Genomic DNA, 26,479 nt, shown 5'->3' with positions numbered 1-26,479 from the left:
TGGCGCTATGCTGTCAAATCCTCCCACATGTTTTAATTTGACCAGCTGTTTTCAGCAACTGATGTTGAAGTTGGTTGGCATGTTGGCATGTTTGCTAGCAACAAACTATTTAGCTAGCTTCTAACCTAATGTTTGATATCCAATGCAATCTCCTGGTAATCAACAGTGTCTTGACAAGAAGGCAAACTTTTCTGTGACAGGCAAAATCACACATCATAACCACATCATATCCAAACGAAAGTCACTAGAAAACATCTTAAACATGCAAATGTAACTATTTTGTGTCAATTCTGGCTGCAAAGCTTGACATTTTATTTTACTAGGCAAGTTAGTTTAAGAACAAATTCTCATTTTCAATGACAGCCTAGGAACAGGGGCAGAACGACAGATTTGTACCTTGTCAGCTCAAGGGTTTGAACTTGCAACCTTCCGGTTACTAGTCCAACCTTCCGGTTACTACTCTAACCACTAGGCTACCCTGTCATGACTGTGTTAGCCATAGTTGGATAGCTAGCAAGCAAGGGATAAGAACGTTGCCAGACAGCATGGTAACCGAATAAAAATAATGAACGACTATCCATAGATATAGAACAGAATTAACCACTGGATCACGTCTTTGGCAACGGACTAACAATCAGGTTTGGTAGGAGAATGAAAAAGACTTACAAAAAAATAAATATCAATGAAAACATGTAATTTTTTTCAGGTTCAGTGGGGCAAAAAAAGTATTTAGTCAGCCACCAATTGTGCAAGTTCTCCCACTTAAAAATATGAGAGAGGCCCTTAATTTTAATCATAGGTACACCTCAACTATGACAGACAAAATGAGATAAAAAAAATCCAGAAAATCACATTGTAGGATTTTTTATGAATTTATTTGCAAATTATTTGGTCAATAACAATAGTTTATCTCAATACTTTGTTATATACCCTTTGTTGGCAATGACAGAGGTCAAACGTTTTCTTTCAAAAGTCTTCACAAGGTTTTCACACACTGTTGCTGGTATTTTGGCCCATTCCTCCATGCAGATCTCCTCTAGAGCAGTGATGTTTTGGGGCTGTTGCTGGGCAACATGGACTTTCAACTCCCTCCAAATATTTTCTATGGGGTTGAGATCTGGAGACTGGCTCGGCCACTCCAGGACCTAGAAATGCTTCTTACGAAGCCACTCCTTCGATTCACGGGTGGTGTGTTTGGGATCATTGTCATGGTGAAAGACCCAGCCACGTTTCATCTACAATGGCCTTGCTGATGGGAGGAGGTTTTCACTCAAAATCTCACGATACATGGCCCCATTCATTATTTTCTTAACACGGATCAGTCGTCCTGGTCCCTTTGCAGAAAAACAGCCCCAAAGCATGATGTTTCCACCCCCATGCTTCACAGTAGGTATGGTGTTCTGTGGATGCAACTCAGCATTCTTTGTCCTCCAAACACGACGGGCCTGGACATGTACTGGCTTAAGCAGGGGGACACGTCTGGCACTGCAGGATTTGAGTCCCTGGCGGCATAGTGTGTTACTGATGGTAGGCTTTGTTACTTTGGTCCCAGCTCTCTGCAGGTCATTCACTAGGTCCCCATGAGGTTCTGGGATTTTTGCTCACCGTTCTTGTGATCATTTTGACCCCACGGGGTGAGATCTTGCGTGGAGCCTCAGATTGAGGGAGATTATCAGTGGTCTTGTATGTCTTCCATTTCCTAATAATTGCTCCCACAGTTGATTTCTTCAAACCAAGCTGCTTACCTATTGCAGATTCAGTCTTCCGAGCCTGGTTCAGGTCTACAATTTTGTTTCTGGTGTCCTTTGACAGCTCTTTGGTCTTGGCCATAGTGGAGTTTGGAGTGTGATGATTTGAGGTTGTGGACAGGTGTCTTTTATACTGATAACAAGTTCAAACAGGTTCCATTAATGTTAATTTCTAGCTCATAAACTACAACCATTTGCTGTGATGATTTATTTTATTAATTATTTTCTCACATGATCTATTCGGCTTTTCTCTCCTGTGTCCTGCTCCCAGAGATCAACCAAGTGCTATGCTATTCACCAAGCATGGGCTCAGCTGATTCACTCACCTGTGAGGACCATCCTATTGCAGTTTGAACTAGCCCTGCCGTCAATATTAGACACCGAGACCATTTGCCTGTAGGCATTTGACTGTTGTCTTTCCTTTGTGGGTTTTGTCTAACACAGTCCATTACATTTTTAGAGTGGAAGAGCACCAACTACAAATACACACAGTTGTTAGAGCATCTCAAAGACAAAAAAAAAACAGATAATGTTTAACTATTGTAACATGCAGTGATGAGAATTCTATTGTCCCCGTCAGGAGCCCAGGCATTTGCTGTAGATGGTAGAGTTCTCGTCTCTGGACCACACAATCTGAAGATTGCATTCCGCTAAGGCACTTCTCTCTTTCTACATCGGTTGGCTACATTGGTGATCAGAGTGGGATCCTTTTGATACACCTATGGGGCCTGGGCCCACACATGGTCCTAGAGAGATGGGGGAATACTGAAGCATGCATTGATGACAGTTATACTGTCTCCATCAGAGATTCAGGCTTTTGTCATAGAGGTTAAAGCTCTCATTTCTGGAATGCAACATTGTAAGATTGTGCCCCCCACGGCATTTCTCTCTATATATACACAATTGATTGGTAGTTTACACTGAATTTAGATACTTCAAATACTGCCTGAGACACCTTTGCTATTTGCCTTTGTACTCAAATTGTGAAACACTTTGTGGTGGTGTTTTTTGTTTGAATGTACAGTACATGCATGAAACGTACATTATGGAAAACAGGCCTCACACTCAGTCATAGTTAGTAGTAGATTAAGGGATTGGCAAAAATGTGACAGTCAACTTTTAGAAGGTTAGTTGGAAGGATAGGCTAATCATTTAAACCACCTAAATAGACTCACATTCACTGAACATTTAGTATTTTAAACTCAAACATTAATTTCCTTTTTCTTAATTTTCTTTTTCTATAATCCTGTAGAATCATTCTCCATATCTTATATTCCAATGCATCCAACATTATGCATGCTCACCATCGTGTTGGGCAGTTTCTGACATTTGAGAACTGATTTCTGGTTTAGAACATGATTAAAATATGTAATTCACTGACAGTGTGCCAACAAATTGTATAGTCATCACAATAATGTTTTACTGTCATATACAAAAATTCAGCTCCTCCCTCAAAGTGGATTGATCAACTTCACATTTTTCTGCTTCGGCCCACCACCTACGAAGGCTTCATACCGTTTGTGTTTAGGTTCAAGGTTAAGTTGAAGCATCAGCCAATTAAAATTGTCTACGTAGTGTCAAGTGATTGTTACATTGTATCTGGTCCAATCACATTGGATAGGGCTAACACATGTTAGACCTATGCTATCCTCACCAGGTGGCAGTGATTATTTCCTGCAACAAATTCCTCATCAGCCTATCAAAGATCTTGAACCTTTTCTCAAAAAACCAATGGCATTTCATGAACTAGGTCAACTCGGTCACCAGAGGAATACATGTAAACCCCCAAATTCAATGTTTACATGTATCCCTCTGGTTCTCGAGTTGACCTATTAAAGGAAAATTCCACTCAAAACGATGTTTTGGTATTTGGTATTTGTTTCATTAGTCCATTGTTGACATCGTCCCAACATGTGTTGCTTGTCAGCAATCATGTTTTCAAGAAATGTAACTTTCAAAAAACAGAAATCGTCCGCCTACGAGCATTTAGCATCATATGATGCAAAACGCAGGAATTCTGTATTTTGAACGTTACACATCTTGAAAACATGATTGCTGACATGATAATAAATTAATGCTGTGTTAATTTTGGCATGTTTACCTGCCCACAACACCCACTATAGTGTGCGTAGATTACAAGCCCATAGTAAGTCGATAGGATAACTGTCTAGCTACTACTGTTAGGTAGCCAGATAGCCACGAAGAATTGTTAACTAGCTAGCTACCCATGAAGAATTGACATTTACCTTTAATAACATTAGTTTTACGTAATTTTTGCCTGTTTGACTAGCTGGCTAGCTATATTATTACAATTCACATACAACTAGCTGATAATTATGAGGTAAAACGTTTGCTTTGTGTATATCTTGTTTCATCTCTATTGTTGCCATTGTCCTGGCTGGAAGAAGGTTCAGTGAATGGGAGGTGCAGCGTGAGGTAATACAGTAGGGGGAGTGCGAGTGCTTCTTAAAACATTTTTTGGGGGCGTTCCCCACACTCTCGTCCTCACAAGAACGTACTCAAGAAAACATCCTCAGAGAATGCACTCAGGGCATGAGAGTGGGGAGCATGGAAGTATGCATATTGTGAAACACCCTGTGTGTATGTTTACAGCAGGGTTGAGTCTTCATCCACGGGGCACACTTAGAAAGGACTTATTACTGTTGTGGAATGCCAGTAATGCTGTCTGGAATGTGTGGATGTGTGGATGAGACTTTGCGAAGGAGTATGACCGAGAGTACTTGAGAGTGCAGAGAGGTGTGAGAGATAGAGAGCGTGTTTGTGTGTGTGTATGAAGGTATGTATACATATGTGGGACTGTGTCTGTGGCTGAGCTGTATATCTGAAGCATTGGGAGTAGTGGAGGGTTGGGGTAAACACCGTAATATTCCCAACACAACTTGTTTCGGGATGATTCCTAGTTAATCTCCCGCCTGACAGCTCCTCTCATCTCCCAGTCCACCTAAGAGACAAGTTTTGTGAAGCCCAAGGCTGGGCCTGGATTACCGTTAGTCAGGCTTTTCACTTAGGAAAAGCCTTCAACCACACAAACAGGCATGTCAAGTGCACTTCCATATGTTTCTGTGCTTGACGAGAAAAACTCAGAAACCGAGCGGTATGTGTGTTGGTCCATCATTCTGTACAGGGTTGGCTATAATGATGACCAAAAAGTCAAAGGTTTGGACACACCTACTCATTTCAGGGTTTTTCTGTATTTTTTACTATTTTCAACATTGTATAACAATAGTGAAGACATCAAAACTATTAAATAATACGTATGGAATCATGTAGTATCCAAAAAAAGTGTTAAATAAATCTAAATATATTTCAATTACTTTGAAGAATTGAATTTTAAAATATATGTTGATTTGTTTAACACTTTTTTGGTTACTATATGATTCCATATGTGTTATTTCAAAGTGTTAATGTCATCACTATTTGAATGAGTAGGTGTGTCCAAACTTTTGACTGGTACTGTTTGTTAGTTCTCCTTATAACATCCAAAGTCACTGCATTTTTAAATATGAAATAAGTCAAACTTAACTACTGCTTTCGAATACATTCATATTTTGTTTTGATTTTGTTTGAAGGGTAAGTTGCAGAAAGAATTGATGCTCTGTTGATGGTCAGCAAAATCAGGGCTATGACAAGCAGCAGCTCAATGACCCTTGGTGTAGCTAGGGCCCTGGCTGTCGTCCTAATGCACAAAACATGAAGTGAAAGTACTTGTGCTGAGGAGGAAAGGACAACATAGGAGGTATATTGGGCTTGAACACTGTGCCAATGGAACAGAGGAGTTGAAGTCTAAAAATACCACTGCAACACACTTGCGTTCCCAACAAGTGAATGCCCTTGCCCCGAAGGACCTGAAACCTTGACTGCAATTACACAAAATTATTCTATTTTTTTTCTGTCTTTTTCATGATTTCCAGTCAACTTGTAATTCAGCAGTTTGTGTGTGTCAGCATCAAGCGGGGTAGAAAAGGAAATGGGTAACGCCTTGTGCTATTTAAAGCCAAGAGTATTCCAGGTAGACTTCCAAACTTTGCTTACTCTACCATGCCAAACATTTACCAAAAGTCTTGGTGCTTGACACCTGTGACCAAGTCACGCCAACCCATTAGCTTAAACCAAACATAGACATTTCATGCATAAGACCACACATCTATAACTGTTACTCAACAGTACTAGTAAGTAGTAAAAACATTACATGACGATTAGAAAAGGCTCTGAAATAAAACATAATTTGTTTTTCCATAAACTGACTTAATGTGCGTAGAAAGATTGGTTCCAGTTATGTAAGGTTTTTATGGCTTGAACTGTTCAAATTATGCTCTTTTAAAGTGACCTCAAAACTAGATAGGCAGCAGTGGTCTAAAGTACTTTAGTAAACATACTTTAAAGTACTACTTAAGTACTTTTTGGGGGTATATCTACTTTACTTTAATATTTATATTCTTATTTTGGACAACTTTTACTTTTTAATCCATACATTTTCCCTGGCATCCAAAAGCAGGACAGGAAAATGGTCCAATTCACACACTTATCAAGAGAACATCCCTGCTCATCCCTAGTGCCTCTGATCTGGCGGACTCACTAAACACACATGCTTCATTTGTGAATGATGTCAGTGTGCCCCTGGCTAACTATACATTAAAAGAAGAACAAGAAAAGGGTGCCATCTGGTTTGTTTAATATAAGGAATTGGAAATGATTTATACCTTTACTTTTACTTTCTATACTTTAGTATATTTTAGAAATTACATTTACTTTTGATACTTAAGTATATTTAAAACCAAATACTTTTAGACTTCTACTCAAGTAGTATTTTAATGTGTGAATGTTACATTTACTTGAGTCATTTTCTATTAAGATATCTTTACTTTTACTTAAGGATGACAATTGGGTACTTTTTACAACACTGAAAGGCAGGCGGTTGTTTTGTAATGGGTGCAGAGAAACTGAGAAATTGATCAATGGTTATAAGGACAGAAATAGATATGGACCCCACTGAGCAATGTCTTTGTGTCTGAAATGAGTGCAATGTGCTTAAAAAAGTGAGCACAGGAAAAGTCCAGGCTAATGTCAAAGAAGAGCAGACAAGGCCAATATTCAACAAAAATCGAAATCATTAAAACACCATGGTAGAATTCAATGTTTTGGTGGAATCCCAAGTTTTGAAAGCAGATAGCAGAGTTAAGAAGAAATAACAACATTTTGAAATATGGCATGGATTTTCAACCATCTCGATGGGGATCAGATGAGACGATCCAGCAAGACAACAACAGCACTCTGCAAGAAAATATAACACTGAAATCGAATTCCTAAGAAATTGAACAAAATTCCTGACAAGTTGCTTTGGTTAGCACGTGTCTATTTCTTTAATTTTCCCAGGCTCCTTTTCTTCTGAGGCTAACACCAAAGGGCTGACAGAGGGATCACTTTTGATTGTGGTAGACCAAAACCCAGACTGTCGACCGAAATGTAGTATGAACCCAGACTAGAAGGATCAGAGGTAAAGAGATGTTGAAGAATGGAAGTAGGCAGAGCGGTGTGGGCTGAGCTGGCAGCCACAAGAAAAGGTTGTAAAACACTTCTGAACTGGCTTCTGTGGGCTGAATGGCATTGTCTACATTTCCCCTGGATCAAAACAAGCCAGTTCGCCAAGTCTCCAAAAGCATGCATTCGTGGAGGTCTGCTGTATGATATTAGCCACTGTAACCAGAAATAACACTCTATAAGGAAGGTTTATAAAAGCCCAGTGCCGTCAAACACATGATTTTCCTGTGATTAATATATATTTCTACACTATGAGGTTAGAATAATACTGTGAAATTGGGAAAATTGTGATTTTAGTGTAAATGATCTTTTAGTGTAAGAGCTGTTTGACAAGACAGCCTGAAATGTCAGCCTGTTTTGGTGGTCTAAGCCCTTAGATCGTAATATCTACTAGGCTGTTATGCCTTTTATTCTCTATGGTGGTTAGGTCGGGGTGTGACTAGGGTGGGTTCCCGATCAGAGACAGCTGTTTATCGTTGTCTCTGATTGGGGATCATATTTAGGCAGCCATTTCCCCCACTGTGTTTTGTGGGATCTTGTTTCTGTGTAGTTGCCTGTGAGCACTGCTTGAGCTTCACATATTGTCTGAAAACTCAGAATAAATATAAGAAACCTCAGAATAAATCATTGTATTTGGACGTATGTTTGGTCACGTTATTCATAGCACATTTTTCCCCCTATACACTTTTTGTCCGTTACTGGGTTACCTTCAGGCGACTCTCCTGTGTGAGTTGTAGAGCAGATCAACCAACACCTTCGTGTTCATGAGTCTCCCTATTCGATATTGGTGATATATTAGTTTGTAACTCCAACAGTTCATTCTGGTGAGTCGGTTTTGTTAGAAGACCTTTTCAAATTGAGGGTGTCCGCGTCAGAGAGTTCAGATGACTGCCATAAAGCTTGTGGATGTTACAGAGCCAAACAACTGACACTCATGTTCGAGAGAATCTCGTCTTTTGATGGTGGTGATTTATGAGTTTATAGCTTCGGTTTTTACAGACGATTGTGGCGATTTTCTTGCCAGGATCATCTCGTGTAGAAAAAGTCAGTTTCACAAGCCCTATGTTATGCAATAGGCGCAAACTTTATGTATATATATATACAGTGCCTTGCGAAAGTATTCGGCCCCCTTGAACTTTGCGACCTTTTGCCACATTTCAGGCTTCAAACATAAAGAAATAAAACTGTATTTTTTTGTGAAGAATCAACAACAAGTGGGACACAATCATGAAGTGGAACGACATTTATTGGATATTTCAAACTTTTTTAACAAATCAAAAACTGAAAAATTGGGCGTGCAAAATTATTCAGCCCCCTTAAGTTAATACTTTGTAGCGCCACCTTTTGCTGCAATTACAGCTGTAAGTCGCTTGGGGTATGTCTCTATCAGTTTTGCACATCGAGAGACTGACATTTTTTCCCATTCCTCCTTGCAAAACAGCTCGAGCTCAGTGAGGTTGAATGGAGAGCATTTGTGAACAGCAGTTTTCAGTTCTATCCACAGATTCTCGATTGGATTCAGGTCTGGACTTGTGTTTATTGTGTTTATTTTTGAACCATTCCATTGTAGATTTTGCTTTATGTTTTGGATCATTGTCTTGTTGGAAGACAAATCTCCGTCCCAGTCTCAGGTCTTTTGCAGACTCCATCAGGTTTTCTTCCAGAATGGTCCTGTATTTGGTTCCATCCATCTTCCCATCAATTTTAACCATCTTCCCTGTCCCTGCTGAAGAAAAGCAGGCCCAAACCATGATGCTGCCACCACCATGTTTGACAGTGGGGATGGTGTGTTCAGCTGTGTTGCTTTTACGCCAAACATAACGTTTTGCATTGTTGCCAAAAAGTTCAATTTTTGGTTTCATCTGACCAGAGCACCTTCTTCCACATGTTTGGTGTGTCTCCCAGGTGGCTTGTGGCAAACTTTAAACAACACTTTTTATGGATATCTTTAAGAAATGGCTTTCTTCTTGCCACTCTTCCATAAAGGCCAGATTTGTGCAATATACGACTGATTGTTGTCCTATGGACAGAGTCTCCCACCTCAGCTGTAGATCTCTGCACTTCATCCAGAGTGATCATGGGCCTCTTGGCTGCATCTCTGATCAGTCTTCTCCTTGTATGAGCTGAAAGTTTAGAGGGACGGCCAGGTCTTGGTAGATTTGCAGTGGTCTGATACTCCTTCCATTTCAATATTATCGCTTGCACAGTGCTCCTTGGGATGTTTAAAGCTTGGTAATCTTTTTGTATCCAAATCCGGCTTTAAACTTCTTCACAACAGTATCTCGGACCTGCCTGGTGTGTTCCTTGTTCTTCATGATGCTCTCTGCGCTTTTAACAGACCTCTGAGACTATCACAGTGCAGGTGCATTTATACGGAGACTTGATTACACACAGGTGGATTGTATTTATCATCATTAGTCATTTAGGTCAACATTGGATCATTCAGAGATCCTCACTGAACTTCTGGAGAGAGTTTGCTGCACTGAAAGTAAAGGGGCTGAATAATTTTGCACGCCCAATTTTTCAGTTTTTGATTTGTTAAAAAAGTTTGAAATAAAAGTTCAAGGGGGCCGAATACTTTCGCAAGGCACTGTATATATATATATATATATATATATATATATATATATATATATATATATATATATATATCAGGAGAACAAGTATTTGATACACTGCCGATTTTTCAGGTTTACCAACTTACAAAGCATGTAGAGGTCTGTAATTTTTATCATAGGTACACTTCAACTGTGAGAGACGGAATCTAAAACAAAAATCCAGAATCATCACATTGTATGATTTTTAAGATATTAATTTGCATTTTATTGCATGACATAAATATTTGTTCACCTACCAACCTGTAAAAATTCCGTCTCTCACAGACCTGTTAGTTTTTCTTTAAGAAGACCTCCTGTTCTCCACTCATTACCTGTATTAACTGCACCTGTTTGAACTCGTTACCTGTATAAAAGACACCTGTCCACACACTCAATCAAACAGACGCCAACCTCTCCACAATGGCCAAGACCAGAGAGCTGTGTAAGGACATCAGGGATAAAATTGTAGACCTGCACAAGGCTTGGATGGGCTACAGGACAATAGGCAAGCAGCTTGGTGAGAAGGCAACAACTGTTGGCGCAATGATTAGAAAATGGAAGAAGTTCAAGATGACGGTCAATCACCCTCGGTCTGGGGCTCCATGCAAGATCTCACCTTGTGGGGCATCAATGATCATGAGGAAGGGGAGGGATCAGACCAGAACTACACGGCAGGACCTGGTTAATGACCTGAAGAGAGCTGGGACCACAGTCTCAAAGAAAACCATTAGTAACACACTACGCCGTCATGGATTAAAATCCTGCAGCGCACGCAAGGTCCCCCTGCTCAAGCCAGCACATGTCCAGGCCCGTCTGAAATTTTCCAATGACCATCTGGATGACCCAGAGGAGGAATGGGAGGAGGTCATGTGTTCTAATGAGACAAAAATAGAGCTTTTTGGTCTAAACTCCACTCGCCGTGTTTGGAGGAAGAAGAAGGAGTACAACCCCAAGAACACCATCCCAACCGTGAAACATGGAGGTGGAAACATCATTCTTTGGGGATGCTTTTCTGTAAAGGTGACAGGACGACTGCACTGTATTGAGGGGAGGATGAATGGGGCCATGTATCGCAAAATCTTGGCCAACAACCCCTTTCCCTCAGTAAGAGCATTGAAGATGGGTTGTGGCTGGGTCTTCCAGCTTGACAACGACCCGAAACACACAGCCAGGGCAACTAAGGAGTGGCTCCGTAAGAAGCATCTCAAGGTCCTGGAGTGGCCTAGCCAGTCTCCAGACCTGAACCCAATACAACATCTTTGGAGGGAGCTGAAAGTCTGTATTGCCCAGCGACAGCCCCTAAACCTGAAGGATCTGGAGAAGGTCTGTATAGAGGAGTGGGCCAACATCTCTGCTGCAGTGTGTGCAAACCTGGTCAAGAACTACAGGAAATGTATGATCTCTGTAATTTTTGTTTTAGATTCCATCTCTCACAGTTGAAGTGTACCTATGATAAAAATTACAGACCTCTATATGCTTTGTAAGTAAGAAAACCTGCAAAATCAGCAATGTATCAAATACTTGTTCTCCCACTGTATATGAGGGGATTGAGCTGCAACCAATACAATAAATTGTATGTCTCTAGCATAAACACACGGGAGCAATTCAATATTCAAAATGATGTCACTGTGTGACGGCATGGGTGCATTAATCGACTCTAGGGGGTTTTAATAGATGTACATTATGTACACTAGGGGTTGGTGGCACCAGACAGGCCACAGTAGATAGCCCTTCATGTCTAGGGGTAATTCTACCTCTAGGGCTGCAAGTCAGTGTGTGTCCTGTGTGCTCCAGTAATTCTGCTCGTATAACCAACCCCCAGCAGAGCAGGCAACTGAGCTCTTCACTGGTCTCTTTTTTCAGCCGAGAAAGCACCTGGATTGTGTTTGGTCAGCCTATATATAGACTCGAAATGTGAACCACCTGTGCTCGCCCACTGTGAACAGCCCGGGCATCAGTCATGTAAGTGGCTGTACAGCACAGGAGGCTACTGAGGGGAGGACGGCTCATAATAATGGGCGGAACGGCGCAAATGGAATGGCATCAAACACATGGAAACCATGTCTTTGATGTATTTAATACCATTCCACTGATTCTGCTCCACGAGCCTGTCCTCCCCAGTTAATGTCCCACCAATCTCCTGTGCATACGGGGTGCTGCCTTAGAGGAGCCCTGCGACCTGCTCAGGGCACAGCGCACAGGAAACACACATGATTAGGAATCAGAACTCATTGAACAACAACAGCCTATGTTCACTGCTAGCTAAAAGCAAAATTAGCCTAGCTATAGTTGATCAACTACATTTGTTAGACAACTGCAACACAATGAAGATTTTAAAACGTTAGAATTTGTCGTAAGTCGAAAAATAAGTAAGCAATTACTCACAACCGGTGGCCATTATCTGAGAATAACTGCACATTTCCAGTGTTGTGAGAAGGCACATGGCCGAAGGTACTTCATATTTGCCTAATTTAAATTTTGAGTGTTTCCACATGATTAAGCTTCCGAGCTGGCCAGAAGGGTACAAATCAGTGGGTTTATAAAGAATGTGACAAACTTCATCTCACCTGGCTAAACATATGATCATACTTACCAAACTAGGTTTCTATTTATTAACAAAATCGAAAGCAGTTGTCAAGTGTACATGTTTTGCCATCTCTTGTTTAGCTAACTGGGAACCTGATACTGTTGCTGTAACACGTTTGATAAGCTCTGGGCCTGCTAGCTAGCTAAGTAGCGATGTTAACTGTGAATACGCTTTTCACAAATGCTAAAAACCTCTTTTGTCAGAAATTTGACCCTTTTAAAAAGATAAATTGTATAGAAATTGTGGTCAATTATAATACCAGGACTACCAGGATCAATACTGAGACCCAACCACACAATATATGCATGAGTTAGCAGCAAATCCTTACACTTGATTATAGATTATAGCAACAAGGCACACATGCCTCTACAGTAAGTATTAAAAAAGGCCTAGAGACTCTTGCACGTGATGAATGCTGTCCACCAAAATTGAGAGAGCATTGCGATGATTTACACCCAGACAATCTGCTCCTCCCTGCATAATGCAATGGATTAAGTCTCTTATATTTCTACTTAATCTTTGAAAAAGGTTGAAGTGCTGCAGCTCAAGATCACCTCAACAAATGTCTTCTCAACAACATATAGTGATGTAATTTTTTTAAACACAGAATTGTTTAGACCTTCTTCCAAACATTTTCTTATTAATTGTTTTCTGTATGCTGGAAATGGAGAGAGAAGCACATTACCAAGTAATATAGTACAAAACAAGTTTTTCTCATCTATTTCCTAATTAGGTTGGATAACAAGCTGCCATTTATGAACACAACATTCTGAATATGAAAAGGCAGGATAGGGGAACAATAAACAGCTTATTGGCAAGTATATTTGTGGGTGTGTACATGTCTATCACACGTTCTAGGACTCTCCACATTCTGGCACACATGGTCACAGGTGTGTGTGAGGAGAAATGTACAAATTAGGGCAATTTAGGCTTTCAAATATATATTTAATTTAAAAAAAGAATAATTCTGCCATTACGGTCAGAATTAGTTTTGAGTAGTCTATGTCTCCAAGCCCTACCTAACCTGTCCCGTCATCTGACCAACACACTTTGTATAACAGTAAAGTGAAAATAAATAGCCTTGCACAAGTCTTGGCTTGACACACATAATTGGCCAGTGTTGATTTTTCAGTGTAACATTTCTAGTGTTGATTCAGGAGTTAAAGTCACTCTGTTAAAGTGAAATTAATACTCAGTGGTGTAAAACAACCCCAGTGTTGGTGTTTGTTAATCAGAGTTATTGTTTTACACTGTGGAGAGTAAAACAGTCCCATCAGAACCACACCCATCACTATCATATTTCCCAGCATGTGATGCAGGGATTGTTAGGATTGTTTTTTAATATCTGTGGTTCTGCATGTACATTGATTGACTGATTAATCTTCTGCTACACAAAGATACATAACATAATTTTTTCTAAAGTAATCCAATCAGTTAGATTTATTGCATTCGTTAAATGGTTGTGCCTCTTTAAATGGTTGAGGTAGTCTCCTTTACCAGAGTTCCTAACCATGGTAGTCATTCTGAAAGTAGGTTGTGCGTGAATAACAATGCAACATGTTGGATATCCTAACTCTGGCTTGATTCCAAAAGCAATTACGCATCACTTTGCCAGCCAGCATAATGTGACTTGCAGGCCTGATGTGGCCTGTAATTTGTAAACACCTCTTTTAGGGTAAAAATAGGCCATCAAAGTAAGGCCTTATGATACAGTACATTCAATGCATTGTTGTGAAGTACAATATTTAATGATAACATTCACCTAGTTACCCATTTGGTAAAAGCCACAGGCCTTTAAAAGAAAAGAATTCAACAACCATGTCTCTGCCATTAACAAATACAGTCATGTAACTCTACAATTCCCCCGAAAAGAAAAGGCACCCTGGGAAATATGCAAATGAGGCTTTACAGCATATAGTGGAATAAAATACCCGCCCAAAATCACTTATTGTAACAGTGTTTTTGCATAACACTAATAGGAGTTTACTCTAGATTGACACTAGTGTTGAATATAAAGAATGATGTGAGTGTTAAATGCCCCATAGTGTTACATTTCAAAGATCACATGCCTCATGTAAAGCCATCTTTTTGGGTGCTGCTATGGGCTCCCAAGTGCCAACAGTCCACTATTTGGGTAATATGTGTGTAATGCTTGATAGTGTGTGTGTGTGATGCTAACAGGGATTTCTATTTTCTGTGTGACCTGAACATTGACTGGTTAGCAACAAGCTGTCCTCTCAAGAGGAAGCTTCTAACTGTGACTAATGCCTGTAATATGACTCAAGTTATCACTCAACCAACTAGAGCGCATACCAATAGTGTTGAATCTGTGACATCCACTTCTATTGATCACATCTTCACTAATCCTGCAGAGATTTCCTCCAAAGCAACATCACAACATTGTGGCAACAACAACAGGGAAAGCCAAAGTGCCTAAATCAATTAATAAGAGATCATACAAAATGCTTTCACAGGATTCTTTTCTTGAAAATATAATACATGTATGTTGGTCTGATGTGTATGAGGAAGTGAATCCAGATGCATCACTGAAAGTATTTCTTAAAGTATTCATGCCAATTGTTGACACGGATGCACCTGTTAAGACAAATGTTATGTTTCAAAGAAATTATGCAAAATAGTTGGCAAACAAGTTAGGTTCCTCAGCTTATTGGTTGACATAATGTAAATTGAGACATTTTCGGACTAAACTTAACAAAAAGAAGAATAAATGATATTACCAAACCAAGATAAATGACATAAAACACAATGGAAAAAGACTTGAGTACCTTAAATAATTTAATGAGCAGAAAACCCAATTATTCTCCATCGTTCATTGAAGTTGATGGGTCATTTATAACAATATCGTTTGAATGGAAATTACAACCATAAACAACACTGAACCATCATTTTGTAAAAAATATCTAATAATGCATTTGGTCAAGTTAGTGTGGGAGAGGTGGAAAAACTATTGTTATCCATCCATAATGATAAGCCACCAGGTATAGACAACCTTGATGGGAAACTATTGAGAATGCTAGGTGACTGTTTTGCCACCTCTATTTGCTATATCTTTAACCAAAGTCTAAAGGAATGTGTGTGTGTCCACAGGCATGGAAGGAAGCTAAAGTAATTTGACTGCCTAAAAATAGTAAATCACCCTTTGCTGGATCTAACAGCCCCCCAATCAATTTGCTGCCTGTTCTTAGTATACTGATGGAGAGAACTATGTTTCAGCAAATACAATGCTATTTGCACAGAGAACAAGTTAACTACTGACTTTCAGCATGCATATAGATAAGGGCACTCAACTTGTACTTCACTGATTCAGATGATAGATGATTGGTTAAAATAAACTGATAATAAGATGACCATTGAAGCTGGATTGTTAGATAGACCTTTGATGGTACCGATCATAAATTGTTATTGATTAAACTCACTTGATATGGCTTTATAGCACCTGCCATCAAATGGTTGGAGAGTTATTTATCCAATAGAACCCAGAGAGTGCTATTCAATGGAAGCTCCTCTAACATCAGATATGTACAGTGCGGTGTCCCTCAGGGCAGTTCCTTGGGCCACTAGTCTTCTCTATATTTACAAATGATTTGCCACTGATTTTACACGAAACTTTTTATTTTATTTATTTCACTTTTATTTAACTAGGCAAGTCAGTTAAGAACGAATTCTTATTTACAATGACTGCCTATCCTGGCCAAACCCGGATGACGCTGGGCCAATTGTGCACCACCATATGGGGACTCACAATTATGGCCGGACGTGATACACCCTGGATGAATATGTATGCGGATGATTCAACAATCTCCATGTCAGCATCCAAAGCCAGAGAGCTCACTGAAATTCTAAATAAGGAGTTACATTCAGTATCAGAATGGGTGAGTAATAATAAACTGGTCTTAAATACATCTAAAACAAAAAAAAATGTATTTGGTTCAAAATATTCTCTAAGACCTAAACCTTAACTAGCGTTGTCCATAAAGGTTGTGACCATTCAGCAAGTTGAGGAAAATAAACTCCTAGGTATAACATTGGATGGTCCAATTGTCATGGTCAAGTCATTTTGACAGTTTTTGGTAAGATGTCTATTATAAAAAGATGTTCACAAACATCAACTGTACTAGTTGTTCAGGCTGTGGTCTTGTCCCATCTTGATTACTGTCCTGTAATATGATCAAATGCAGCAAAGACCTAGCAAAGCTGCAGCTGGCTCAAAACAGAGCAGCACTCCTTGCCCTTAACTGCACATATAGAACTAACATCAACAACATGCATGCCAGTCCTTCCTGGATGAGGGTTGATGAGAGATTAACTGCTTCTCTTCTAGTTTTCATGGGACATTAATGTGATGAAAATTCAAGAATGTCTGCATAATCAAATATAATTCAGCTCAGACACCCATACATACCCCACCAGGGATCTCTTCACAGTCCCCAAGGCCCCAAAACAAATGTACAACAATTAACAGTATTATACAGAGCCATGATCATACGGAACTCCCTTCCATCTCCAATTACTGAAACAAAGAGCAAATTACTTTAAAACAACATCTCCTGGAACGGTGGGGACTGTGAGGGGAAGCACACAAACACACACACACACACACACACACACACACACACACACACACACACACACACACACACACACACACACACACACACACACACACACACACACACACACACAAATAGTTTTGTTGTTGTATTGGTTGTGTATCATTGTATTTTACATTTGTGTGATGATCCTTGTCTATCAGTGTATCAGTGTTTTGTTACTTGGCATATTTTGTCAAATAAACCAATAAACAAATAAAACCTTGGCTTTGTAATATCTCTCAGATATAGGACAGACACTCCAAAACATACTTCCTTTTGGTAATTTGTTTTGCTATCTGTTTTGCCATGTACAGTGGGGCAAACAAGTTTTTAGTCAGTTTTAAAGTTTTTAAAGTTTAATGTTTTAAAGTTTTAGGCACACTTCAACTATGACAGACAAAATGAGAAAAAGAATAAAGAAAATCACGTTGTAGGATTTTTAATGAATTTATTTGCAAATTATGGTGGAAAATAAGTATTTTGTCACCTACAAACAAGCACAGATTTCTGGCTCTCACAGACCTGTAACTTCTTCTTTAAGAGGCTCCTCTGTCCTCCACTCATTACCCCACGGGTGATATCTTGCGTGGAGCCCCAGATCGAGGGGGATTATCAGTGTTCTTGTATGTCTTCCATTTCCTAATAATCAACTGCTCCCACAGTTGATTTCTTCAAACCAAGCTCCTTATCTATTGCAGATTCAGTCTTCCCATCCTGGTGCAGGTCTACAATTTTGTTTCTGGTGTCCTTTGACAGCTCTTTGGTCTTGGCCATAGTGGAGTTTGGAGTGTGACTGTTTGAGGTTGTGGACAGGCGTCTTTTATACTGATAACAAGTTCAAACAGGTTCCATTAATAAAGGTAACGAGTGGAGGCCAGAGGAGCCTCTTAAAGAAGAAGTTACAGGTCTGTGAGAGCCAGAAATCTGTGCTTGTTTGTAGGTGACCAAATACTTATTTTCCACCATAATTTGCAAATAAATTCATAAAAAATCCTACAATGTGATTTTCTGGATTTTTTTTCTCATTTTGTCTGTCATAGTTGAAGTGTGCCTATGATGAAAACTACAGGCCTCTCTCATCTTTTAAGTGGGAGTACTTGCACAATTGGTGGCTGACTAAATACTTTTTTGAACCACTGTATACATATGTTATTCAGTGTGCTTTGATGGGCTAATATCAGTAATGCCAAATACAATGTTTCACCAACTAATTTTAGTATATTTTTTGGGATCCCTACAGGGATCCTACAATTCTAAATCAAATGGCTAAATGATCCATGGTTTGACCATCTTAAAACAATTCCATGTTAGCTAAGTAGAGGCCCCCTTCAAATACATACAAATGATTCCAAATGAAAATGTGATCAAATTCTCCATGACGCAGCACTGCCTGGTAGAATAGATGCATTTTCTAAGCGTCTTCTTCTGAGACCTTCTTTAATACCTTCCCCCTTAACGGGTGAGAGTGCTGCTCTTAACCCTGAACAGTGAGCACACCCATGTGGAAACCAAACGGACATGTGGATCAACGCAGTACATCTGAAATCTTTTTCCCTTCATTAGCTTTATTGAGACACGTGGAGTTGCATTACATAACCCAGTTGTCTGTAAACCCTGATTTAAGACAGATGGAGGCAAGATGGCGTTGGCTTGTTTAAAAGTGGCAGAAGTAGTGGGAGAAGTAGAGTACCAAACGCTCCGATCATTGGCACTTGCACCAGCATTCTTCTTCCACCCCGTGTCCAGGGCACACCCAACCTGACACCCATTATTACAAGACAAAGGTCAAGAGTTGGACAGAATTAGGTTGTGTTTATTAGGGCACACCATAGCAAAATGTTTCACAAAGAAAAACGAAAACAAGTATTTCTTATTGGACATGTTAAGATAGCAACTCCCTGTTCAGGACATTTTCTTCAGTTTGGGGCCTACTGAACAAAATACTAGCCTTGCATGAATGAACCCTGCTCTAACCTTTGAACAACAAAATGGCCAGTGTTAGTAAGAGAGAAACTGTGACCGATGTAAAGGAAATTGTTTAGGAGAGGGGAAGTGGTTTGGTTCGCTCATTTGCCTGAGAGAGTAAGTGTGAAGAGTAATTAAGAAAATACACCTCCTTTCTTTGGTGTTTTATTTATTTATTACGCATGGCCTACATTAATACTTAAAACACAGAATAGAAAACTGTCAAAAGCAATATAAGTCTAGGGGAGAACATTATGGCTGCTTAACATGCAAGCATGGGAAGGAAAATTGTTTTTATCAGACATTGACAGAACACATTATGTTTCTGGACAGTCTTTAGAACATAACTTGATCACTGTATTCCCTGGAGGAAGAGGGCTTTGTCATTATTCTGTCATCTAACTAAAGCTCAGAAATTGTAATGAAATATAGAAATGAAAGCTCTATACTCGTGTGCTTATGAGTAAGGTACTACAGCTTTAGATCTACTGGACATACTGTACTACAAGTTCAACAAAGGCCCACTCTGCCTCTGAAGGTGTGACATGATGCATGTGCCTTATGATTAATGAGTGTTAGTTTTACTGTCATGTGGTTAAAGTGTGGGATGGAGTAGGTTTGCTGGGGTGTAATATGGTTTAGACTTTTAGGTCTGCTGTGGTGTAGGGGTTTACCAAGGTGTGGCATTGGGGCTGGCTAAGGTACAGGATGAATGAATCCACTGTCTAGGCTACCTGGACTCAGGGGTAGACATAATAACATAATAAATGTATATCCGGGACACTCCAATTAGTATGATATGTTGCGTTTCATACGGTATGTATTAATTTGTGGATGTCCATCATCTATTTTGTATGATATGTTACGAATTGCAATTTATACAATGTGTTTTGAATTTGCAAAATGTATGATATCAAATCAAATCAAAGTTTGTCACGTGCGCTGAATACAACAGGTGTACACCTTGCAGTGAAATGCTTACTTACAGGCTCTAACCAACAGTGCAAAAAAGGTGTTAGGTGAACAATAGGTTAGTAAAGAAATAGAACAGTAAAAATTACAAATTCCAATTTGCTGTGGCTAACGTTAGCTAGGCTAGGGTTAAGGGTTAGAGGTTAAGGTTAGGTTAAAGGTTAGGGGAAGGGTTAACTAACATGCTAAGTGGTTGGACAGTAGCTAAAAAGTAGTTAGAAGCTGCAAAGTTGCTAATTAGCTAAAATGCTGAAGTAGTCCATGATGAGACTTGAACACTCAACCTTTAGGTTGTGAGATGTTTGCGTTATGCACACACTCATCCACCCTGACCAACCACCTTACTTTTTATTTTTAACTTCACTAGGTTAGGGGGCAGCATTCTGAATTTTGGATGAAAAGCGTGCCCAAAGTAAACTGCATGCTACTCAGGCCCAGAAGATAGGATATGCATATAATTAGTAGATTTGGATTGAAAACACTCTAAACTTTCCAAAACTGTTAAAATCATGTCTGTGAGTATAACAGAACCGGTATGACAGGCGAAAACCCGAGGAAAATCCAACCAGGAAGTACTATTAATTGGAAAGGCTGTTTTTCCATTGAAAGCCTATCCACCATACAAAGACTTAGGACCCAGTTCATGGTCTCTATGGCTTCCTCTACATGTGGCCAGTCTTTAGGCATTGTTTCAGGCTTTTACTCTGAAATATGAGGGAGATACAGCACTCTCAATCAGTGGCCAGTGGAAATGTCCATTCATCAGCCATGCGCCTGATCGGGAACGCGCCTTTCTTGTTTCTCATTTCCTATTGACAAAGCTTTTGTCCGGTTGAAATATAATTTATTATTTATGACAAAAACAACCAGAGGATTGATTTTAAACATTGTTTGGCATGTTTCTACTAACTTCTATTGTACTTTTTAAAAACTTTTCGTCTGGACTTAGTGCACGCGCCTTAAGCATTCGGATTACTGGACAAAATGCACAAATCAGAAGGAGGTATTGGGTCATAAAGAGGGACATTAGCGAACAAAACAAACATTTATTGTCTAACATGGAGACCTGGGAGTGCCACCAGATGAAGATCATCAAAGGTAAGTGATTAATTTTAATGCTATTCCTATTCGTGCTATTTTGTGACACTCTCCTTGGCTGGAAAATGGCTGTATGGGTTTCTGAGGCTAGGTGCAGACCTAACATAATCGCAAAGTGTGCTTTCTCTGTAAAGCCTTTTTTAAATCTGACACAGCGGTTGCATTAAGGAGAAGTTTATCTTTATTTGTATGTTTAACACTTGTATCGTTTGTCGATGTTTATGATGAGTATTTCTGTAATTTGATGTGGCTCTCTGCACTTTCACCGGATGTTTGAGTCAATGCATTTCTGACCATAACGCGCCAATGTAAACTGAGATTTTTGGATATAAATATGAACTTTATCGAACAAACATACATGTATTGTGTTACATGAAGTCCTATGAGTGCCATCTCATAATCCTCAAAGGTTAGTGATTAATTTTATCTCTATTTCTGCTTTTTGTGACTCCTCTCTTTGGCTGGAAAAATAGCTGTATGGATTTATGTGACTAGCAGCTGACCTAACATAATCGCATGGTGTGCTTTCACAGTAAAGCCTTTTTGAAATCAGACACTGTGGTTGGATTTACAAGAAGTTTATCTTTAAAATGGTGGATAATACTTGAATGTTTGAGGAATTTTATTTATGGGATTTCTGTTTTGAATTTGGCTGTTGTATAGGTGGGACGCTAACGCTTGGGGTGGGATGCTTCTGTCTTATTAACATATTTTCCCAGATTTATGTTTACGTCTAGTCTATGAGACCAGGCTGAAATCAGATGTCAAGTCAAGGGACAGAATCTGAGTTTCACAGTATGTTAAATTTGGAGAGAACGGAACAATGAAAATTAAGCCTTAGTGTTAGAGGAACAGCAACCAGACTGCTGGTTCCAATCCTGGGTCTGATTGGGTGGGCACTTGAGCAAGGCATTTAAACCTTAAAACTGAGAAAGGTTGAAAACTAATGGTACAGACTAGGGGTGTGAACGTTTAAACCTCTTAAGGCTAGGGGGTACTATTTTCATCTTTGGAAAAATAACGTTCCCAAAGTAAACGGGCTATTTCTCAGGACCAGATGCTAGAATATGCATATAATTTACAGCTTATGATAGAAAACACTCTAAAGTTTCCAAAACTGTAAAAATATTGTCTGTGAGTATAACATAACTGATATTGCAGGCGAAAGCCTGAGAAAAATCAAATCAGGAAGTGTATGAATCATGTTTGTGAGTATAACATAATTTATGTAGCAGGCAAAACCCCGAGGATTAACCATTCAGATTTTTTTTTTGAGGTCACTCTCTATTCAATGAGTTCTCATTGGGAAACAAGGGAAATTTCTAAGGCACTTGTTCCTGCCACTTCCACTGGATGTCACCAGTCTTTGGAATTTGGTTGAGGTTATTCCTTTGTGCAATGAAGAAGTACGGCCATCTTGGAACAGGGTAACGTTATGTGTACTGTTTGAGAGTTGCGCAAGACTTGAAAAGTAGCGTTAGTTTGTTATCCCTCCTGTATTGAAAACAGATTGACCCCTCTTCAATTTGATCGATTATTAATGTTTAAAAATATCTAGTTGTATTACAAAAGTCGTTCGAAATGTTTTGACAAAGTTTACAGGTAACTTTTGAGATATTTTGAAGTGACGTTGCGCAAATCGGAAGATGTTTTTTTCTGGATCAAACGCGCCAAATAAATGGACATTTTGGATATATGATTTGTGATGTTTATGGGACATATTGGAGTGCCAACAAAAGAAGCTTGTCAAAGGTAAGGCATGATTTATATTTTATTTCTGCGTTTTGTGTGGTGGCTGCAGGGTTGAAATATGCTATTCTCTCTTTGTTTACTGTTGTGCTATCATCGGATAATAGCTTCGTATGCTTTCGCCGAAAAACCTTTTTGAAATCTGACATGTTGTCTTGATTCACAACGAGTGTAGGTTTAATTTGGTATCTTACATGTGTGATTTAATGAAAGTTAGAATTTTATAGTATTTTATTTGAATCTGGCGCTGGCAATTGGCCAAGTGGAACACTTGCGTCCCCCCTATCCCAGAGAGGTTTTAAGCAGACAAGATGTGCTTATAATTCCGTGGCATCATTTTATATTATTTTATAGAATGAAGAATACAATTGAGCAAACCTTAATAAAATGTAAATATTGTCAGCCAACCATTTGAGGGTGTGCACACTTGCAGCTATTCTGTGTTGAGCTGTTAAGAAAGAAATAGGTACCCCTATATGCTTAATTTAGAATTATTAATGTAACTAGATGTTCTACAAACGTTGGGCTATATGTTTTGATTTTTAATACATTGTAAGGCTGCTTGAAGAGATTATAATCATGATTTGAAAAAAGTTGCTTGAATGTCATGAGCTCTGCTCTAAATTATTGCAATGGCTGTACACACGCTAATAGTCTCTCGTTCACAATTTCACAAGATGAGTAGGGCTAACGGACAGCAAAAGCACTAGCCTATGTCAATCTACCATCTACCAAAGTCTGGGACAGTTGTGGGATGCGATAGATCCAAATCAATACAACCACTAGCATCAAAAAATGTTTTATGCTATGTAGCTGACGCAACAGATCCGAAAATTTAGGTTAAAATGTTGATAAACTATTAGGCTATTTCTTTACATTATAAGTATAGCAATGCGCATATGGTACTAGGTTATAAGCGTGAATGTTCCGTTAGCGGAACAAAACATTATCAAAAGTGACCGCATGTAATGCTTTTATTATAACGGTGCATTTTTATGGTGAAAATTAGCTTCCCCAAACTTGAAAATCATGCTCTGCTTAAATATGCCAGTTAGGCTCTACAGCCATTGTAAAGCGAATGAATGTGCTTCATTTAAATAAGTGATTTGGCCACTTTAATTGTGATACAAACCTTATTAACCTGTTATGGCTGCAATCCCGATACCGGGATCGATATGACAACTACAGGTGAAAATAGAGGGCGCCAAATTCAAACAACAGAAATCTCATAATTACAATTCCTAAAACATACATGTGTTTTATATAATTTTAAAGCTATTCTCGTTGTTGTCCAATTTCAAATAGGCTTTTCAGCGAAAGCACTACAAACGATTATCTTAGGTCTCCACCAAACCACAATAAGCACAGCCATTTTCCAGAAAAATATAGCATTCACAAAAACCAGAAATAAAGATAAAATTAATCACTAACCTTGAATTATCTTCATCAGATGACACTCATAGGACTTCATGTTACACAATACATGCATGTTTTGTTTGATAAAGTTCATATTTATATAAAAAAAATCTGAGTTTACATTGGCGAGTTAGATTCACTAGTTCCAAAAACAAGTGATTTTGCATAGCTACATCATTCAACAGAAATACTCATCATAAATGTAGATGATAATACAAGTTATACACAAGGAATTATAGATATACCTCACCTTAATACAACCGCTGTGTCAGATTTCAAAAAGAAACGCATGCAATAATCTGAGACGGCGCTCAAAAGTAAAAACACCACAGCCGCAAAGATGGCGTCAACATAAACAATAAATTACATGATAAATATTCCCTTACCTTTGATGATCTACATCAGAAAGCACTCCAGGAATCCCAGGTCCACAATAAATGTTTGTTTTGTTCGGAAATGTCCGTTATTTATGTCCAAATACCTTATTTTGTTAGCGCGTTTGGTATACATATCCAAACGCTAATTCTGGTCAGCGTTATATCGGACAAAAACTTGAAAAAGTGATATTACCGGTCAAAGAAACATTTCAATCTAAGTATAGAATCAATCATTAGGATGTTTTTAACATACAGCTTCAATACAGTTCCAACCGGAATATTCCTTCTTGTCTTTGTGAGCAATGGAACGCAAGTGACTACCATGAAGAAAAAGAGCGATCACAAAATGGCTGCTTGATGGACATCTGATATTTTCTGCTTTCATTCACTCCCACAACAACATAGAAGCCTCATTATAATTTCTATTGATGGTTGACATCTAGTGGAACCCCTAGGCAGTGCAACATCATTCATATCTCAAGGGGATTTCAATGGGGACTCTGGTGAATACATACAACCTCAGATTTCTGACTTCCTGTTTTGATTTCTACTCAGGATTTTGTCTGCCAATGTGATTTCTGTTATACTCACAGACATCATTCAAGTTTTATAAACGTCAGAGTGTTTTCTATTCAATACTAATAATAATATGCGAATATTAGCAACTATGACTGAGGAGCAGGCCGTTTGATATGGGCACCTTTCATCCAAGCTACTCAATACTGCCCCTGCAGCCATAAAAAAGCTAATCTATGATTAGAAAAAGGCATCATTTCTTATGCAGGGCTTCATTTACAAGTGATAATTTGACTGCCTTCCTGACTCGTGACTGCCGGTGTGGCAGTAATACGGTCACTGCAACAGCCCTAGTCATGCAGCCTGTAGTTTTTGTGTTTATACTTTTTCATACCGACAACGACAAGTTTGATGTTGGACGACAATAGAATGGTAATGATGACAACTGTCGATAGACATAGTATATACCAATCCTTAAAGAGATGGTTTGGGCTAAGGCTTAAGAGGGTGTGAACGATGCTGAATGGGTGTAGAAAAGAGGATCTGCAGAGATGAACCAAGCTTGTAGCATCATACACAACAGTACTTGAGGCTGTAATTGGTTCCAAAGGCACTTCAACTAAGTTAAGGTCTGCATAGTTATGTAAATGTGATACATTTATTTTATTTTTTGAATACATTTGTCAACCTTTCCTTTTTTGCTTTTTCATTATGTGATATTGTGTTTAGATTAATGAGGGTTGTTTTTTTTAGGAAAAGGCTGTAATGTAACAAAATGTGGAAAAGGTGAAGGGGTCTGAATACTTTCCGAATGCCCTGTATGCCAAAATGTATTACTCTTTATATTTTCACGTGTTTCTTGAAAGTGCATCTGAAAATATATTGACATTTATTTATTTTCTGTATGGGGCTGCATGAGGCAAAGGGTGTTCACACCAGATACTGACTGCTTTTCTGATTCACGACCCTACCTTTTTTTACGGTATCTATGACCAATATCTGCATTCCCATTCATGTGAAATCCATAGATTAGGGCACTTCATTTAATATAGAAGGCTTTTAAAATTAAATATTGATGCACAACTTCTACTTAAAATATTAAAGGCATGCAAAAGGCACTCCTTTCATGGAGGACCAGCATGTACACAATCATGGCAGATGATTTCATTTCAAAAGTATGCTGGACATCTTTGGGTAGAGGATCATCAGACCAATAGCCAAACCCAACGACTCTATGCCGTGACCGAGTGGTACGATTATTCCTCACAAACTTAGATCACTT

Source organism: Oncorhynchus mykiss, chromosome 22 (genome assembly GCF_057628025.1).
Source record: "Oncorhynchus mykiss isolate SJ-2025 chromosome 22, ASM5762802v1, whole genome shotgun sequence".
NCBI classification, from domain to species: Eukaryota; Metazoa; Chordata; class Actinopteri; order Salmoniformes; family Salmonidae; genus Oncorhynchus; species Oncorhynchus mykiss.
This window is presented reverse-complemented; position numbering follows the sequence as displayed.